This window comes from Sebastes umbrosus, chromosome 19 (genome assembly GCF_015220745.1).
Source record: "Sebastes umbrosus isolate fSebUmb1 chromosome 19, fSebUmb1.pri, whole genome shotgun sequence".
In the NCBI taxonomy this organism is placed as follows: Eukaryota; Metazoa; Chordata; class Actinopteri; order Perciformes; family Sebastidae; genus Sebastes; species Sebastes umbrosus.
The window spans coordinates 23,850,965-23,871,082 of NC_051287.1; the positions used below are offsets into that span (position 1 = coordinate 23,850,965).

A 20,118-nucleotide genomic window follows, 5' to 3' on the forward strand; every position below is an offset into this window, starting at 1 on the left:
GTGAACTGTCTGTCCGCTGCAGACGACGTGCTGGCATAGTCCTGAAGCTCCTCCCGTGCTGCTGCACAGAGCACTGTTTGCTTGTTTATTCAAAGTTTATTCATATTGAACGTTGTCCAAATTGCACGAAATTCAACAAAGCACTCCCCCGGGTCCCTGGCAATACACCCCCCCAATCGTTTACATATCAGCGGGTGTGTTAGGAGAACAATATCAGCTCCTCTTTCCTTTTAAAAAAAGTCGTTATCTCCACACCATGATGTACTGACAGTTTGACATTGAGTCCAGTACGTCTCCTGAGAGGGAATATCATACAGACGTGCATGTTATTTGTATAACATTTTGGGAAATTTATAACTGTCCCATAAAGGTTAGGCCCAATGAAATGAGGGAGATGATATGCAGCTGTTGAAGTTCAATAGAAACTGTTGTTCTTTGGATAAGAATGTAGAAAGAAGATTGGTGGAATATGATTGATCCTGAGTTCAGTGGTGTAGTGAGAAGAAAATAACTTTTTTAATTTTCTTATGATTTTTCAAGGACACGTGGACACATTGGACACGGACAGTACACAGTGATTGAACTGTGCGTGTCCAATGTGTCCCCTAGAATGTTGCCATCTCCAAACACTCCTGATGATTTGCACTACATAAACTGGAAAACGGTGAGTCAGCCAACCGGTTTCATCAGAACAAGAGCTCTGAATTTTGCAGGTTATACTGCAGCAGTCCAGAGGAGGATGTGCATTTCCTTCTACCTTTAAATGGCTGTAGGGATTTAATCAACTAAGAGGTAAGACCCCTAATACATCATGTGGAGGCCATTGCAAGTCTAATTATAAAATACATCAAGTTGTGTGCCATGTGGCAACTAACCAGAACAAAGATTCACTTTTTTAGTAACTTTTAAATTTGATATTATGTTGCTAACTTGATGCAAATGAAACGATACAATCTGTGAGTGTCGGCATCAATAAAGCTGGCTGCTCTTTAAAACAAGTCTCTCTTTCACTAAGTTGAGTGCTTAATAAATTGCTATGGAGATAAGTAAGGCCCGCCTCATCACTCGTAGTGGACAGGTAAAGAATGGGATGGGCCCCATTGTTTGCAGCCCTTTGAAGAATTAGATGACTTCTAGCCTTCACTCAAGGAACAATAGTCTGTGGTGCTCAATTCTACAAGCTGCAGTGACCCCCTTGCTCTGGTTAGCTGGCAGTACTATTAGATCGCCCTTTACTCTGCTCCGCATGCAAGATGTGTGGTCCATTTTTTTGCACTGTAAGCTTTCTACATCACAAATCAACCATTGGTTCGACCCCATTCGCATTTTCTCTAAATACATCTTTGGAAGAAATAAAGAGCAATTTTCACTGCTACTGTGGACAACTGGAAGTCACCTCGCTGCCCTTGTCTATCCATATCCAATCAGATGCAGTACAGCAGACAATGCGCTAGCTATTATCTACAGGGCCTGCTATTTTCTACTCTGATTTGCTGAAAGCCCACTCGGAACTTCACTGACATACCGACTGACACCCTTGGTTATCAGAAAATAACATGCTGTCACACCACTAAACCATTAAAGTACGGACACCATTATGTGGACTGCGCATTAGAGCTCCTCACACTGAGTGGACGGACATGAGACTCCATTATACACAGCTCCGCCAGCGCTGTGACGAGATGTGATCACAGCGGCCGTGTCGGCTTCGCTTATATTTGCACTTGACATTTGGAATGAAATGACCCTTTGATATATCTTTGGCCTTCTCAGAAGATGGGATGTACACGCTGACCTACAGTGGAGTCACAAAGCATTCATTTTTCTACATTTCACTGTTTTTTTTAAAGAGTTTAAAGCTGAAGTAGGCGAGATTGGTGCAAATATGATTAAAAAAAGTTTTTTTTCATAAAACGGTCGCTATATCATGACAGTAGTGTCTCTGTGTCCTCCTGTGCTCCTAACGGCATCTGCAAGATTTCACATACCGGAGGAAAACAAGCAGTAAGAGCTGATCTGAGGTCCGCTGTCCAGCTGCTGTCTATGAGAGCCGGCTGTCAATCACTCGCAAACACCGACCAAACGGTCAAACTAGGCCGCGCTGATCAAATATGAATCAATATTCTGTTACGTTAATGCCTATTTCTCTCCTCAAATGTTTTCAGAATCATCTTGTAGTGCACGGTTTAGCTGTAAAATGAGAAAGTTTGTGACGCCGCCGCCATTGTGAAATCTCGTGAAGGAACGCCAAGTTCTGGTCACATGACCAGAGCACAGCCAATAGGAACGCTCTCTCAATAAAATGACCTGTGATTGGTCAAAGTCTCCCGTCACAGGCTAGATTTTCTAAAGCCTGAAAACAGAGCCATGAGGAGGAGCAGGAGTCTAGTTATCTCTCAGAACACTTGAATTACAATATGCTGAAAGGTTATTATGGAATTTTTGCCCATTGATGCCAAAAACATTCTGCCTACTGCCACTTTAAAGCAATCTTTTGCCATTGGTATTAATCCTATGTAATGAAAATGCAAAAAAGCTTTTTTTTTTTTTAATAATTTACATTAAAATTGCCACACATATTCTCTAAAATGTGATGTTTCAAATGTGAGGTGTTTGAATGATACTTTGGATTCCAGTTAGGGGAAACAAGATTTATTATGCATCTTGAAATTAGTTTAAAGATAATGATGCAAAACCATAGACTGCATATAAGAAGTGAACGTAGTCAGCGTGACGTCACCTATTGGTTTGTAGACTACGGTTTTGAAGCCTCGAGTTCGGCATTTGATGGTCACCATCTTGGTTTTTGGCTGTCGCCATCTTGGTTTTTGGCTGTCTCCATCTTGGTTTCTGGCTGTCGCCATCTTGTTTTTTTGGCAGTCGCCATCTTGATTTTTTGGCCATTGCCATCTTGGATTTTTTTGCCGTCGCCATCCTGTTTTTTTGGCAGTCGCCATCTTTGTTTTTGGCTGTTGCCATCTTGGTTTTTTGTCAGTCGCCATCTTGGTTTTTTGCAACCGGAAGTGACGGTATTAAGTTTGTAACACCAACAAATCTTAAAAATAGAAAAACAGAACATTAACCCAAGTAAAGTTTTGTACATGAGTACTTTTGAAGATATTTTGACCATAGCGGTGAGCGCAAGACAAATGGGCTTCCACACAGATGCTGGTGCAGCAACCTTGGCCAGCACCAGCGTGTTTGTGGGCAAGCGATTGTGCAAACCGATTTCCCAATAAATCAAACTTTGACTCTAAATAGTGTGAGGCCTATAGCTTTGTGGTTAATCAGTGCAAATGCATTACGGTGTGATTGAAACGGTTTTCAAGCTTGGGGGACATCTGTCATCTGTCCACTTTGTCTCTGCAACAGCTGCTGTCATTCACTCCTCATTTAATCCACCTAGTGTGTCTATCTACGGCAAATATGTTTAAAGGCTATTTCTCAGCTAAATCACTTCGTCACAAACGTCACTGTTTGGCTAGACAAACTCAGGAGTCGGACGTTTTTTGAATCCCTCGTGGCTAAACGACAGATGCTGATATTTAATGCATTTTCCAGAAAGCTCACTGATCAAAAGAAATTAATGCCGCATGGAAAAGGAAGGGGGGGAAAAAATCAACATCCTCTTTGCAGTAATGAAGCCTAACTACTTCAGCGGATTAATTAATTTTATTCCCTGAAAGAATGACTTTGTTATTTTCTTCACTTGCTTTAAACACATTTTCTTAAATTGTCTGACGCAGGTTTAGTGGGTAGCTGTTGGGGGTCAGGAGTGCACTTGCAGACTAATAATCTTCACCTGTCAGGCAAAAGAAAGGAAAAAAAAACAGAAAGAAAAAGGAAAAGTATGTAGTAAGTTTCACCGTGCAATTCAAAGCAAACTTGAAGCTAAGTAAATTTGCAACATTTAATGAGAAATGTAAGAAAGTGTTTCCTCTTAGTGCTACTTAGATGTTTTGGCCAGAGGCTGTGTCTGTAATCCCTACAATGGGTTCTCAGTTACGGCAAAAAGTAAGGAAAACACTGTCTAGAACACTCAATTAGGATTAGACCTCAGGACATAGATTTACATTAAGTGTTTCCCTCTAGAAGTGCAAGACATCAATATGACGTATGGCCAAATGGCTTAATTCCCTGTGATTGATATGGATGTTAAGGGCACATGGCTTCAACGTGTTTCTCTGGTTGTGTGATATCATTTTTTAATTGTCTGTGTATACATGCTGACAAGTAGACTGTAAAGTTGTTGTTTTAGCAAGGGGGCTGTTTTTCTATGCAGCCCCAACAGAGACATTCTGATCTTTTAGAAAAGGTTTCACAACATGGCAGTTGGAGATCTGTGTTGATATATGCATACCTACATACAAACATAGAAACATTGGTTTGATAGCATCCTTACAATTAAAGCTGCAGTGGATAGCGTTGTAGCAAATATGATTAAAAAAAGTTATCTTTATAAAATGGTCACTATATTCTGGCAATAGTGCATGAGACAGGTAATCTGAAAAAAAAATCATGTGCCTCCGGTGCTCCTAACGGCATCTGCAAGATTTCACAGACCGGAGGAAAACAACCAATCAGAGCAGAGCTGGAGCCTTGCCGTGTCTGAGGAGCTGTCAATCACTCGCGAACTCCGATCAAACGGTCAAACTAGGCAGCGCTGATCAAATATGAATCAATATTCTGTTACTGTAATCTCTATTTCTCACCTCAGATGTTTTTGTGAGTGATTGACAGCTGCCTCCGTTGAATGGACAACCAATAGAAAACACTCTCTCTCTCTGAAATGACCTGTGATTGGTCAAAGTGGCTAGATTTTTTTAAAGCCTGAAAACAAAGCCATGAGGAGGTGCAGAAATCCAGTTTTCTCTCAGAACACTTGAATTACAATATGCTGAAAGGTTATTATGGAACTTTTGTCCAATGATGCCAAAAGCTTTCCGCCTATACCCTCGCTTTAAATAAAATTGTAAACGTCGAATCACTGTGATTTGCCAACAGACAGCCAATTAGCATTAAATATACACAGTCTTTAGCTTGTCAAGTATAGCTTTCCGACTTATTTTGATTTCCACATATTTTATAGAAATGCAAAAAATATATTAAATCCACATTGATGGCATCAGGAGAGGAAAAATCTGTCTTAACATAATTGTTCACAATACGGCAAAGCACTTTTTTTTAAAAAGTTCATGGACTTCATAATGACCAAGGACTTCTCTTTTAACTCCAATGTGATATGAGGATGATAATGTTGTCATTTTTATACCAATAAACTGAAAAAAAAAATTATCAAGCCATTAGCGATTATGCCAAAAATGACTCTTCACCCTTACATACACACAGTACTGGCCTAATGAAGGTCTAATTAGTGTTGTAAGATACACATTATTGTCTGAAGTTAGAATGTTACATTGAGAACTTTCTTCTGAATGGGTAAGGCCAATTATTTTACAACATTTTCTACAAGAGAAGAAAATCCCTGGCTGATATTTTACTACATTTTTCCACACTGCATCCAACTGTTAAGATAGACCAAGAGAATCCAAGCAGGGATTTTTATAACATGTGGTTGAACCCTCTCTCAGTCTGTTCCGTCTCTCTCTAAAGCATGCTATTGAATAACGGTACCAATGACAAAGCAATCAAAGTGAATCAATATTTTGATAGAAGTAAACTTCAGACCTAACAGTCAGATTTGTGTTTTGCTCGTTTTCTTCTGATAGGAGTTGCTGAGGTTTTAAAGTTCCAGCGTGACTGTCAGCTTGACTCCTTGTCGAGGAGCACAGACTGCAGAAAAATAATAGCCTCACGCTGCTGAGGATGGCAAAGGAGACATCTCTGGAGGTTTAGGCAAGGGCTCACCTTCCCTATGGGCAGGCATGTAACTGGCAGAAAAAAACTTTGTCCTCACTAAGAAATTATTTTTATTTATAGGGCAACCAGAATAATAAATGTCAACTGAAGGATTTTTTTTTTTTAAAGGTGAAACACAGCTTAGTGGTATAGCTCTGTTCTAGGGCTTGATTTACCTACGAGGCATTAGAAAGACATTATGGTCTTGATTAGGGATGCAACGATCCGACTCATCATCATCGGTATCGGTCCGATACTGGCCAAAATCACTGGATCGGATATCTTCATGATTGTAGCTGCTGTTTTATGTTATTTTACCAACCTCATGTTGCATATCATTATGTTATGGCATCCATCCAAAACTAACTAAAACAGCAAATTACTCATTTTAATAGGAGGTAAATACTGTGCGAGAACGCACTTTGGAGAGAGAAAGACAGACAGACAGACAGCAGCAGTAGATGATGATGGAGAGGTAAACAGTGCATGCACTGCACTGCATTGACTGTATCTGAAAATTGTGTGCATGTGTGTGAAAAGAAAACCCTTTTAATATTTCAATAAACTGATATTAACACACAGACATGGAAGATAAACAGGACAGCTCACCAGAAGCATCCAAGTGAAGACCGGCGTCAGGCAATGCTGTCTACTGTCACCCTTTCCTCTTCCTCCTGGCTATCGGTTGGATAATGAAGACCACAACAGCACAGAGGAGAAACGGGATCCAGTGGACACTCACAACGACTTAGCTAGACGACTTAGACTTTGCTGATGACCCGTCTTTGCTGTCTCACAGTCGACAACAGATGCAAGAAAAGACAAGAATACTGGCAGACACATCATCACAAATAGGCCTCAACATCCATAAAGGGAAAAGTAAAGTTCTCAAGGTCAAACACAACCAGCGAAGACTCAGTGACCTTGGAGGGAACAGCACTTGAAGAAGTAGGAGCCTATACATACAGAATAGGCAAGGCAAGGGCTTCATTCATACAATTTAAGAACATCTGGAGCTCCAAAGAAATCAGCCGGCGGACAAAGCTCAGACTCTTCAACTCTAACATCAAACCAATACTCCTCTACGGTTCAGAGACGTGGAGGACAACCAAGACCACAATAACAAAAGTACAAACATTCATAAACAACTGCCTGAGGCAGATCTTAAACATCCACTGGCCAGATACCATCAGCAACAATGATCTCTGTCAGAGAACAGGTGAAAAACCTGTGGATGAAGAGATCAGGAGAAGGAGATGAAGATGGAATGTTGTTTAAGAGAGGGAAATAGACGGTATCGGATTGGTATCGGTGTCGATACTCAAGGTTTCGGTATCGGATATTTAAGGTCCCATATTGTAAAAAGTGAGATTTTCATGTCTTTTATATTATAAAGCAGGTTTAAGTGCTTTATAAATACGGTTAAACTATCAAAACGCTCAATATACGTAGAAATACACAGCCCGTATTCAGGAATTGCGCGTTTGAAAAAAGCCGTTTGGATTTCTGTCCATTTGTGATGTCACGAAAATACAATATTTAAACCATTACACGGTTTTAAACGTAAATATTCTAAATGTGTCCCAGTTTATTTCCTGTTGCAGTGTATGTAAATAACTTCAGCTGACAGGAAGTAAACATGGACCCAAGCTGTTGCCTAGCAACGCAATTCCATTGCAATTCCGTTGAAATGCACTAAAACGGAGCATTGCAGACAGAGGGTAAATACAGGTATATTCAGGCCGACAGTATGAGAAAAATGAAGGATTTTTTTAACATTACAAGTATGAACCTGAAAATGAGCATGGTATGGGATCTTTAAAAAGTGTAATCGAGCCACCTCTAGTCTTGATATGATATTATATAGTCTGTAGTGTTCTTAGAAGCAAGTACAAATCTCCTTATTAACAATATCAATGTTGTGTTTTCAGTTTTAAGACATATAGTGTGGAATTGAAATAAATAGCAGAGGGCTGCTGCCTACAAGATGGCACACAGGTTCATTAGGCACCTTAATACATTTCCGAGACATAATGCGAGACTGAACCAGTAAAAGCCCTAAAAGTTTTGTCCACACCGACTTTACTTCAGCTTTCCCCTCTGAAATTCAAGAGTTAACTTCAGAACTTTTAATAAGACAAATGAGGTTGGTGATTATGTTCTCTGTTGCCTCTCAACACCCTAGAATGCAATGAGACGCTCTAATTAAGACATATTTTAGGAAACCATTGGGGAAATCTGAGAGAATTCCAAAAAACACCATACAATCCATAAAGCAGAGATGAAGAAGAGTTGTTATAAAATTAAACATTTTTCATTCATTGCTGGTTGAAATCTCACTTTGACCCTATAAGCAAAATGTTATTTTCTCACTGAATATGTACGGTGTAGGTGCATATGATCAACATGCAGGCCAATAAAGTGTTTAATATATAAAGTGATTATCTGTAGACAACAGTGTAATCCTCCAATATAAGTTTGTGTATGTTTTTAATTCAAACATGACATTTTTGGAGATATACTTAGTTTGTCATTTACTTTCCAACATCTATTTTTTGCACCCTGAGGAGGGCCAGGTTATTAAATTATGTTTTTCAAGAATTTAATATTTTTGCTCCATGGGAACACTTCCTATTTTAAGAAAAAAAAATGTATAATCCAATAACATTTTCTTTTCATTATGAAACCAAAAATATATTCTACAGCACTCTCAGAGGATACTTACATTTTTAGTTGCCAAACAGAATCCTCATGTGTCAGTCAAATCATTCAGAATCCTCATCATGTGTATCATATTTGAAGTGATAACTTAAAATGATTAATTTTTGACAAATTCTTGATAACTCAAGTAACAGTTTAAATGTTACAGACTCGCATGTTTGCAAATGCTAAGCGAGTTCAGGCGCTCCTCGTTATTGCCCTTGGAGCTGCATCTAATCTGGCATCTATACAGCACAAGGTGAAGAAGTATTGATCCCCGGACACGGCATGTGTTGAATGAACGGTAATGAAAGCAGCTGTGAGGATAGAGGCCGTTTATTATACAGAGGCTTTGCTTTTTCCTGCCGTACGCTCTAAAGGACATTGCACAAAAGGCTTATCTGAAAGCCTGTGTTGACTACCTGAATCATAGTGTTAGAATTCTCGTTCTGTAATAATTCCAACAATGCCGTTTGGTCTCAATCTAAAAACAACACAAAAGAAAACTAGATGACTACATACAAATTAAAAGGTGTAAGAAAATATCGAAAATATTGAGTGTCGTGATATAATGTTTTGTGATGCTGTATCTATTCTCAAAAAAACTTGATTTTTAATTCTAAGTACAAGGCCATACATTGCGATTTAATTTAATGAAGTTACATGCAAAGATTTTGAGTTAATCTTTGCATGTAACTTCATTAAAGGTCCCATATCATGCTCATTTTCAGGTTCATACTTGTATTTTGGGTTTCTACTAGAACATGTTGTAATGTTCAAAAAAAATATTTTCCCCATACTGTCCGTCTGAATATACCTGTTTTTACCCTCTGTCTGAAACGCTTCGTTTTAGTGCATTTCAACGGATTTGTAACAAAATTGCATTGCTAGGCAACAGTTTGGGTCCATGTTTACTTCCTGTCAGCTGATGTCATTAACATACACTGAATGTTCACGTTTAAATCTGTGTAAAGGGTATAAATATTGTATATTTGTGACATCACAAATGGACAGAAATCCTGACAGCTAGTTTCAAATGCAGAGTTTCTGAATACGGGCTGTGTGTATTTCCCTGTGGATTGAGCGTTTCGATACTTTCACAGCATTTATATAGGACTTAAGCTTTATAATTTATAACTTTATAATAAAAAAAATAGGAAAATCTCACTTTTTTATAATATGGGACCTTTAAATTAAATTGCAATGTATCGCGTTGCTTACAGTACGGCAATATATCTCAATATATTGAATCATAACCCCTGTATCATGATACGTATTGTGTCGCCACATTCTTGCCACATCAATTTTGTGTTTATCTTCAAACTGTGATCATATTTCAGATTGTAATTACAGCAGATATTTGGACTGGTGGTACCATCAAACTACTGCATTTGTTGTAGTTGTAGAAGCTTTTCATTTGTGCTAATGGAACACATTTATCATCTCCTCTCTGCTACAAGAAACACCATTTATAACCTGCATGTTGTGATTTAAAAATGGAACAAATAATTATGAAATGTTTAATTGATGTGCTTTTACACCTTGATTCTGCATGCACTTGCCCCAAGAGAATACCAGGTGTTTAATTAATCCACCTAATTGTTTTTGTTTTTAAGAGCTCAAAAGCTTCAGGAGAGAATACCACTTTAATTTACGGACCAAAAATCAGCCTTAACCAAAGAAGTGGTGCATTACATATCTCTGCTGTAATTTCTTTTAAGCACAGCATCAGCGTGATTACTTAACTGTCATCAGTCAACAGGACACATGCACTCTAATGTCATTAGCGCTAACAAGCCTATTGGTGTTGCGCATCACAATGAGAGCATCAGCGATCCAGGGGCTGCTGATTTCCATGGTAATGGTACATAACGTTTTGGAAGACTGCAGCATGACTTAGTTGCATGTAGGAGTAGGGGTACTATTTTTGAAAGCTATCTCAAGGGACACCTCAAGGGGGATTAGTTGATGGTGATCACATCCAAAAAACAATTAACTATATTGATTTCTAACTGCTTTCACTTACAAGTGAAGGCATAAATATCAGTGTTAACTTGTTTGTATTCATTTGGTGCCAGCTAAGAGAGGACTGGAAATCATGTGTGACCTGTAAGTCTATGAATGAAGAGGGGAAAAAAAAAAGAAGACAATTGGCCTGTGTGGATCTCAAAGGTAATATAATAATAATAATAATAATAATAATAATAATAATAATAATAATAATAAAGTGTTGGCTGGTATGAAGTATCACATTAAAGTGATTCTCATCTATCAATGTATCCTCCGACTTTAGAGTCGGACTGAATTTCAGCTTTGTCGGGCGTTGTTTGCCGTGCGTGAAATGATCTACTCATACAGTAGGAGTGGGAGTTACACAACAACATTTCTAAAATCGTACAGTGTATGCCCAGCTTAATGGAACAGAACTGCTTGGATAGGTTAAGAAAAATATCGTGGTTGGGTTAAAATAAATATGTTTGAAATCATTGATTAGGTTTAGGAAACAAAACTACTTATGTTTAGGAAAAGATCGTGGTTTGGATTAAAATAACTATGCTTGAACTACTTAGTTAGGTTTAGGCAACAAAACTACTTAAGTTTAGGAAAAGATCGTGGTTTTGGTTAAAATAACGACAGAAGTGGCGTAACTTAAGTACTGAATTTACGTGACAAATAAATTCACGTTGACTTTTGGTTTCACACAGGATACGAACACCGTTCTCCTGGCCAAAAGTCTGGTGTTTATTGACCAACCCATCCACCCCGACCTCTGCCGTATGCATCGTGTGTCGTAATATTTCATAAGTGTTATCTTTTGCTGGTTTTAAAAGCTGCATTACAGTAAAGTGATGTAATTTTCTGAACTCACCAAACTGTTGTAGCTGTTCTATTATTTGCCTTTACCAGCTTAATCATAATATCCACATTACTGATGATTATTTATAAAAAATCTAATAGTGTAAATATTTTTAGAAAGCACCAACTGTCAAAGCTATGATATCGTCGCAATGTCAATATCGAGATATTTGATTTTTTCCTCATCGCCCAGTCCTAGTAGGTATAGCTACGAATGGTGTATGAGCACCTATTGAGTAGTTTCATCATATATTGGACAATGTTAAAGAGTTGATAGGGTTTGTAGCTTATAGGTTGGATATATGATCCCCTTTTCAACATATATGAAGGCATTCTATTCACACAATATCAGGCCTTATCCATAAATGAGACCCTGCTCTTTGTAATTCAAAATGTAATTCAAAATCCAGTCCGACTGCTTACAGTAAATGAAATGAGCTCATCTATTCTTAATACAGAGTGGTGAATTTGTTGCCGCCCCGTGAAAAATGATCGGCTGCCAAAAAATGATGCCGGCTGATCTTGACCTTGGCACTGCTTCTTTGACTTCCCGCTTGTTTTATAACCAAGGTTGCCATTCATCTTTGTCATTACTCTCATGGTAATTTGTAACTGCTGAGCTAAACAGTGTTAAACTGGACATTAGAAAATCGTCATCGGAAACTGTGCCTGTTCCTGGAACATTGCTGAATATTTGCAGTTATCAATGGATGCCCAAGTGACAATCTACAAGCTCATGAAAAGGTTTATATTCACTGTTATTATTAACATGAAAAATCCTTTCCCCACAATGGGATGTGATGAGTTTCTAGCAGAAGAAAAACAACACTGACAAGACCAGTATGGAAAATTAAAATTCAAGTTAAGTGACAACTCAATACTCATTAGACATTCTGACACCCAAAATAAGGTACAGTGATTTCTACAGCAATAACTGCTTGGCGCCGAACACCGGGTGTTGCCCGTGGCAAAATATGAGGAGCTCACAAATTGCCACTTTAAATGAGACAAAATGCTGCCACTTAATATTTCTGTGCAAGCGTGTGTGTGCTGTGGTGGTTTATGCTGCCACCTGGGCTGCTAGAGCCATGCAGAGAGCAGTTTGAATGTCTGACATTTTAATATAACACAATCTAAAACAACAACAACGGCACAATCCATGGCTATGAAAATCACAGCCGAGGCATCACTTCTTTGACGCTAAACATTTAACATATTGTGTTCCATCTTTCTGCACAACGAAATTTTAAACTTATGTACACAAGCTGGTGGATCCTCCCAGCAGCCAAGAGCCCCACATATTTGACAAAGGACTTTAAAGCTAAACAGCTGCTGATTAATCATGATGGGTCTAAATTACTGGCTGGCTCTCAACCGGGTATGGAGCTGGATGCCCAGTGCACTTAGAACCTCCTTTGCCTGTACTTGACAGCTTCATAGAGTAAGTGCCACTTCTGTCTATTTAGCTGAGTCTTTCTACTCCTTCTACAGAGAGCCAAAAATAGCTTCTGAACACGTGTATTTAAAGTGCTATCACACACATCCGGATCCAATTGTTAATTCATTGGGAAAATGATTTAATAAACTTGAGCTTTATGGTTTTATGAGAGTCTTGTCCATCATGTCCAGATGTGACTTAAAGCAGCATATTGGAGCACATATGATTAAAAAAAGTTATTTTTATAAAACGGTCACTGTATCCGGATAGCAGTGCATGGAACCTGTAATCTGAAAAAAATCATGTGCCTCTGTGTCCTCCGGTACTCCTAACGGCAGGCCAGAGGAAAACAACCAATCAGAGCCGAGCTGGAGCCTTGCCGTCTCTGAGCAGCTGTCAATCACTCGCAAACTCTGATTAAATGGTCAAACTAGGCAGCGCTGATCAAATATGAATCAATATTCTGTCACTGTAATGCCTATATCTCACGTAAAATGTTTTCAGAAACATCTTGTAGTGTAATGTTTAGTTGTAAAATGCGAAAGAGTGACCTGGCAGCCATGTTGGAATCAGTTGAGGAAACTGATCTACCAAGCAAACTTTCTCATTTTATAGCTAAACAGTACACTACAAGATGTTTCTGAAAACATTTGAGGTGAGAAATAGGTATTACAGTCAGAGAATATTGATTCATATTTGATCAGTGCTGCCTAGTTTGACCGTTTGATCGATCGGAGTTCACGAGTGATTCAAAGCTGCCTCCATTGAATTAACAGCCAATAGGAACGCTCTCTCTCCGAAATGACCTGTGATTGGCCAAAGTCTCCAATCACGGGCTTTTAAAGCCTGAAAATAGAGCCATGAGGAAGTGGTGAAGTCTCTCACAACACTTGAATTACAATATGCTGAAAGGTTATTATGGATTTTTTCCCCGAATGATGCCAAAAACATTCTGCCTACCGCTGCTTTAAAGGTCCCATATTGTAAAAAAGTGAGACTTTCATGTTTTTTTTATTATAAAGCAGGCTTGAGTCCTATATAAATACTGTGAAAGTATCGAAACGCTCAATCCACAGCCCGTATTCAGAATCTCTGCATTTGAAACAAGCTGTCAGAATTTCTGTCTAATTGGGATGTCACAAATATACAATATTTAGAGCCTTTACACAGATTTAAACATAAACATTCTAAATGTGTCCCAGTTTATTCCCAGTTGCAGTGTATGTGAATGTCATCAGCTGACAGGAAGTACACATGGACCCAAGCTGTTGCCTAGGAACGCAATTCTGTTGCAATTTTGTCGCAATTCCGTCAAAATGCGCTAAAACAGAGCGTTTCAGACAGAGGGTAAATACAAGCATATTCAGGCCAACGGTACAAGGAAAATAAAGTTTTTTTTTTAACATTACAGCATGTAAACATGTTCTAGTAGAAACACAAAATACAAGTATGAACCTGAAAATGAGCATGATATGGGACCTTTAACATCAAATTCTAACCTAAATGACTGCAAATTAGTACTTTCCTACGGTTGCTTCATGGTAAAATGCATAATCAATACTTTGCTGTAGGGCTTTTATTGCACACACATTGCATAAACTAAATACATAGGATACATATATATATATATATATATTTTTTTTATTTGGTCTCCATTAGATGTCATCAGCGCAACAGCTACTTTCCTTTAGTCCTTAGAGGGGGAGGAAATTACTCCATTACTCCAGTTTCATGTACATATATATCAGTCTGAAGTGAAAATACTATAACATAACGTACATTATTCATATGCATTTTGTATATATAGTATGAATAATATATTGATGATTTTCTGCTGACTTACAGTACAAAATGAGAAGTAAAAAGTAATTTAACCAACTCACTTTAATAAAAAAAATAGATTTTAAAACACTAATTTGTTATACAAAATACTGCAGGTAATTAAATATTAATGGTCATATATGGTTTATATTTCTCAGTGTTAGATTTTATAAGGTTTCCCCCAAAACTTTTTTGTTAGCTATAGTTTTATTTATTTATGTATGTTGTGGTTTGTTTGTGGAGAGAGGTGCACCTTGGTGGTGTAGTAATTGCAGCTTGACAGTCCTGTGTGCTGCAGTGGAGTTGCGGGGGAATCGCGGAGAGCCAGGTACTGGTTGGGGTCTGTACTGTTCTGAGCCTTGCTGCAGGCTGAGCTGACAAGCAAGTGCGCTCACAGTCACAGGATGTATTCACATCCAAACACACACTGGTTACGTGTCAAACCACAGTAATCTACAGTAGGGGAATAAATGATCATTGTCGAGACTGCTGAGTTTCGACAGTTCCGTCTTCAAAACCAGCAAAAAGCGAAATGAATAAGGAGGAAAGTGCCTGGTATAATGGAGCAGCGTGCTGCCGAGTGCATTCAAGTATAGAATGGATGATATTATTCCATGTGGGTGGGCAGTTCAAGTGCTGAAAATGCTAAAATAATTAACATAATTCAATTGCGGTATTTCAAATATGCTATGGCTTTCTCAAATTGTTATCGTTAGCTGTCTATCTTAGTCATCACGCTGTATTAAATGAAATTACATGAAAACTAGAATGGCCCTCGGAGAGCACAGATCTCTGCCAAGCTGCCCGAGTATGATTGCCCTCCACCCTCTCCGTGCAGCTTGCGCCATCATCCACGTGTATTTTTGTTTATGTTGAGATCAGCTGTACGTAGTGGAGCAGCGTAAAACACTTTATTCAAACTGAACAGAAACAAAGTAAAACTCACCTAAACCGTCGTCGTTACTCTTTCCAACAATCACCCAGTGTGCTTTGGTCGAACTCATTTGTAATTTCAGAGTTTAATGTGAAAAAACGCTGAAAGGTGTCCTCCCTCCCTCTACCCCCGCTCTCTCTCTGTCTCTCACTCTGAAGTAAAGAGGCGGGGTCATGCGTCATCAACGCGTCATCAGTTACACTGCACATGTCTTATACCCAGAGGCTTTAACTCAATAAATAATGCCTGACGATGATATAAATTATTTGGCTTAAAGACATCTCTGACTACATATAGACACAATATCAAACATTTTCACGGTATCAATTTAGAGATTTTCAAAAATAAATATTGCTAAAAGTTCATGATTCAACTTCTTCCCATGATCTAGTGTTAAAAAAGTTAACAATAATCACAATTAATCATAATATCGAATCGCAATACTTGTAGAATCGCAATACATATCGAATCGGCACCCAAGTATTTAGATAGTATCCCAGCATCCCAGCCCTATCAAATAGTGTATAGGAGTAGGGATGCACCGATACCGATACCGGTATCGGGTCCGATACTGTGCTCATGTACTCGTACCCGCAAAACGGCTCCGATACAACAGCACCGATACCACTTTACATTAGTGCGACGTTAACCTCTCGTCACCATCTTTCGGGTCCTCACGCTCCACCTCCCCGACAGTGCGGGCGAGACGGGCCGGTGGTGCACCTGACTCTGCTGGGCCGGGATCTCACTTTAATTGCGCGCTGGCCCTCACTTTAATTGCACCATGGGTTTTGCTTGCACCCTCTGACTCGCGCGTGCGTTAGACTCCTTGGTCCGTGTTTCAAGAAAGGTCGGAAGGGTTGCAGACATCGCCGAAGACCCCTGGTGGCTTTTATGTGGGTCACGGCACGACATAGTCGTCCGGCCGGGAGCGCTGTAAAGCTGCGGCCGCAAGCCACCTTCGCCCCGAGCCTTTCCAAGAGCCAGTCGCGGCGCACCGCGTTGTATGCGGGACTCTCCAGCCTGTCGTGTGTCACTCACACCCTCCAGCTGGCTGTTAACGAGGGTCTTTTGGCACAGAGAAGTATTCGTATCGGTACTCGGTATCGGCGAGTACCCAAATGTAAGTACTTGTACCTGTACTCGGTCTGAAAAAAAGTGGTATTGGTGCATCCCTATATCGGAGACTGAGTCATGGTGGTATAGTTTATTGTTTAATGGAGGGAATAATGGAGGTCTGGTATTATGAACTGTGTGCTTCTATAATCCATTGTGAGGTTTGCATGTATGTATTTTCAATGTTATTTCTGCAGCCTTTGAGCTGTCTGCAGAGTGATAATGAGACAAGGTCAGAAGGAGTTCACCTAAGTTGTTTTTATCTACTGAAACTACACTTTTTTTTGTTGATTTTTCATTTGTGTTTCATTTATTTTTGTTGGTCTGGAGTTGTGTGTTGGGTTTTATTTCCTTCTGGCATCCTCAGCAACCATTAGTCCCAGGCTGAAAGCAGGAGCCACTCAAGACCTGCCTGTAATGTTTGATTCAATCTTTGTTTGATTTATCTTCTTTATTCAGTAAGTTCAGGAATTCAGTCTTCAAGATGCAGTGCAGGTAAACTTTTAACAAGGCAAAATGTTTCCAAAGTACAAAAGCGCACGTAGACCTTCCCTGCGCTATGGAACATCCAGTAGAAAATTGTGTTTATATTAGAAGTGTAATGATTCATTGCTCCAAATTGATGCACCAAATAAATTAGATAGCTCAATTGGGCCAAAACTAATACCTCATAAGAAATATATTTTTCTTTTTGTTTGTTTTTAACAGCAAATAATTTAATTTCCTCTGTGTTATTCACCCTCTGAGTTCATATGCAAACTGTCTTATGCAGTTTTCTTTAATCCATTAACGGTTCATGTCATGTCCTCCCTTTCCCCTGCTTCATACTTTTTATACATTATTTAAATAAAAAAAAGAGTTTTAAGATAATTCTTGGTTTTAAAAATTTCTAATTTTATAAATCAACAAATGTGGTTCCAAAGTATGACATAGGAAAGAAAAAGGACGTCCGAATATTGTTGAAAACTGTTTGAATTGCGAAATGCAAATTTCAGAAAGAGTTAGCCAGCAAAACCATTGTTTAACTATGGTACGCCGCGCCTGGTGTGCGCTCCTCTATTACACCATGCGTCATGTTTTTCCAACAGTTTTTAGACACACCTTAAAGCGAAAGTAGGCGAGATTGGAGCAAATATGATTAAAAAAAGTTACTTTTAGAAAAAGAGTGCTATATCGTGACAATAGTACATGAAACAGATAACATGAAAAAAATCATGTCCCTCTGTGTCCTCCGGTGCTTCTAACGGCATCTGCAAGATTTCACAGACCGGAGGAAAACAAGCAGTAAGAGCTGATCTGAGGTCTGCTGTCCAGCTGCCGTCTGTGAGAGCCGGTTGTCAATCACTTGCAAACTCCGACCAAACGGTCAAACTAGGCAGCGCTGATCAAATATGAATCAATATTATGTTACTGTGATGCCTATTTCTCTCCTCTAATGTTTTCAGAATCATCTCGTAGTGCACGGTTTAGCTGTAAAATGAGAAAGTTTGTGACGGCGCCGCTATTGTGAAATCTGGTGAAGGAACACCAAGTTCCGGTGACATGACCGGAGCACAGCCAATAGGAACGCTCTCTTAATGAAATGACCTATGATTGGTCAAAGTCTCCCGTCGAGGGCTAGAATTTCTAAAGAGAACCATGAGGAGGTGCAGAAGTCTAGTTTTCTCTCAGAACACTTGAATTACAATATGCTGAAAGGTTATTATGGATTTTTTGCCCAATGATGACAACAATATACTTCCTACTGCCACTTTAATGTTAAAATATTCTCAACTTTTTAGAGACTTTACAGAGTCGCACCGCTCATCAATGTCTAGGCCCAGGCAGCCAATCAAATCAAGCAAGAGACGGGGTTTATTACTTTACCACTTTCTTCCTGTTTTGATGACGGTAGATGTGGAACAGTGGGACAATGAACGCAGATGAAAGGTTCATATTAGGGATGCACGATCCGACTTTTTCAGTCCAGATACCGATAGCGATACCTGGGCTTTGGGTATCGGCCGATACCGAGTACCGATCCAATACTAGGGTTTAATTAATAAGCTGTATGCCTCACAGTGTGAAGGGATCATTCTTTTATGTGTAAGGCTTCGACTTAAACGTTGCTTTCCTAACTTTGTAAAACAAAATGTGACCGATGAAAACATAGATACATTTATTATTGAAATAATAAATCGTACACCAGCAACTTGGTAAAAAATCTTTAGAATTAACAGGAATAGCAATTCAATTGTAAACCTTTTTAATGCTGCAACTGATTGGTCAAAATTTTTAACAGGAATTGAAATTCCAGTCTATAAACATAGAACTGAATTGAATAGATCAGCCCCATCGTCAACGATATCCAATCCAGCTATTTGAGTCAGTATCGGCCCGATATCCGATCCGGTATAGTTGATATCAGCCGTATTTCATTATGATGAACGAAATAATTCAAGGTCACCCCATTATTATTATAACGGCAAGAGCTCGACATCTGCTTGAATATTTGCTGTAGCACACGTAGCCCCGCTCCACAGGCGCACCACAGTGTTTTGCCCGACGTGCTTTGCCGAGGTTTTTTTTGAAGCGACTCAGCGCGTCTCAGTTTGATTGGGTCATACGCTGTTCCCCAGTTGCTTTTTAAAATTCAAATTCCAAACTACACAAACAACCTTTGTTTTGTTTTTTTTATATTTTGACAGTGAATAAGAGACTTCTCATGATGTGAGCTTCCAGTACTGTCAACTCCACTGTGAATGAAAACACTGCAGCTTTTTCTTTTTCTTTTCAAGCTTTCAACCGCTTTCAGTTCACTGGTCCATGTGGCTGGGTTTCAACAGCTCTCACCAGACCCTCATATGAATCATGGGCAGCCGTTTCCATTACATGAACTTGCACAACCCAGATGTATGCTCCCTACTCCCCCACTATTGACTTTTGAAGAAAACTGAAGCAATCTATCAGGGATCTTTTTTGCACCCTGGCGGTCAACATTTTCTTAATACAGCTTTAAAGGTCCCATATCATGCTCATTTTCAGTTTCATACTTGTATTTTGTGTTTCTACTAGAACATGTTTATGTACTGTAATGTTAAAAAAAAACTGTATTTTCCTGGTATCGTCTGCCTGAATATGCCTGTATTCACCCTCTGTCTGAAACGCTCCGTTTTTGCACATTTCAACGGAACTGCGACGTAATTGCGTTGCTAGGTAACAGTTTGGGTCCATGTTTACTTCCTGTCAGCTGATGTCATTCACATACACTGCAAAAATGGAAATAAACTGGGACACATTCAGAATGTTTACGTTTAAAACTCTAAAATTATGTATTTGTGACATCACAAATGAACAGAAATCCTGACGGCTTGTTTTAAAGCTACAGTTTTTGAAAACGGGCTGTGTGTTTTCT

General features: G+C 39.1%; 1 protein-coding gene and 1 long non-coding RNA gene across 3 annotated transcripts in view; both read right to left on the reverse strand.

Moving 5' to 3' along the window:
* LOC119478316 (astrotactin-2-like) overlaps positions 1-20,118 on the reverse strand; it is a 624,157-nt gene that overhangs the window by 488,148 nt on the left and 115,891 nt on the right. The window lies entirely within an intron of this gene.
* Positions 1-20,118, reverse strand: part of LOC119478324 — a 107,471-nt gene that overhangs the window by 61,164 nt on the left and 26,189 nt on the right. The window lies entirely within an intron of this gene.